The sequence below is a fragment of the Phoenix dactylifera genome, unplaced genomic scaffold (assembly GCF_009389715.1).
Source record: "Phoenix dactylifera cultivar Barhee BC4 unplaced genomic scaffold, palm_55x_up_171113_PBpolish2nd_filt_p 000451F, whole genome shotgun sequence".
NCBI classification, from domain to species: Eukaryota; Viridiplantae; Streptophyta; class Magnoliopsida; order Arecales; family Arecaceae; genus Phoenix; species Phoenix dactylifera.
In genome coordinates, this window is record NW_024067882.1 from 296,098 (window position 1) to 297,091 (window position 994).

The window sequence follows — 994 nt, forward strand, 5'->3', positions numbered from 1 at the left end:
ATATCTTAAGTCGTCATTTATCTCCAATCTCTTATACATTACTGAGATGAAGGTGATAATAATATCACCACTTTATGAACTATTTTTCACCTCCATCACCATCTTGAAAGTGTTGGCTACAATTTGAAACTACGATCAAATATTTGAGAAGACAGGATAAGAGCACATCAATGAAATGAACCAAATGAGGGACGCTTAGAATAGGATCCGTATGGCACTGACAATTAAGTAATGTACAGGTGCCATGATAGGACGTCATGGAAGTTGCAACATATAAGAGCTGAAATGCCTGTTCATGATGTTGTATATAAAAATATTATGCGGTGTGATAGAGCATAGAAAGAACTGGAAGACTGCTTTGCAAGACAGAAGTAATACCCACAAACAGACCAAAAACAGATCGCCTAATTATCACGATCACACTACCACAATGGTATCTATCTGATCCAAGAAGGTTTGCCAGATAGAACATTGTTTACACTTCAATTTAATCACAGTGTTAAACTATGCAAGTGAGACATGCATTAATATGTAGCAAAATTGCAACAGGAAAATGTGTACTCATTGAAAGTTCCAACATGCACAAAATCGTTCAGCAAATTGTTTTAGTAGGAAGAAGGCGCAGAAGAATGACATATAATTCACAGATCAGTTTAAATACAACTCAAAGCAACATTGAAAAGCGCAGCTCTTGCCAGACTACTTGAGTTTTAGTTTCTGCAGTTCCAATGGTGTCAAAAATTTGGAACTAATTTGAGCAATTTTGACTGAAAATACAAAAAATATTAAGAATTTTTCAGGAAAAGAAAAAGAAAAATAAAATTGGTTAACTAATTAAAATATCATTTCAACGTGTGTGTGTGTGTGTGTATGTGGTTTAGGAACTTTAGCTGTATTCTTTTAGTTTTTTCTCATCAAAACAATAAAAAAAGATTTTTTTAAAGATAAATTGTTCAAAAATTCTAGTTTACAACATACTATATCATTGCACTGT

General features: G+C 33.0%; 1 non-coding gene across 1 annotated transcript; it reads right to left on the minus strand.

Moving 5' to 3' along the window:
- LOC113461241 lies at positions 1–110 on the minus strand. Its single transcript, XR_003383378.1, has one exon. It is a non-coding gene; the product is annotated as a small nucleolar RNA snoR97 (small nucleolar RNA).
- Positions 111–994: the final 884 nt, after the last annotated feature.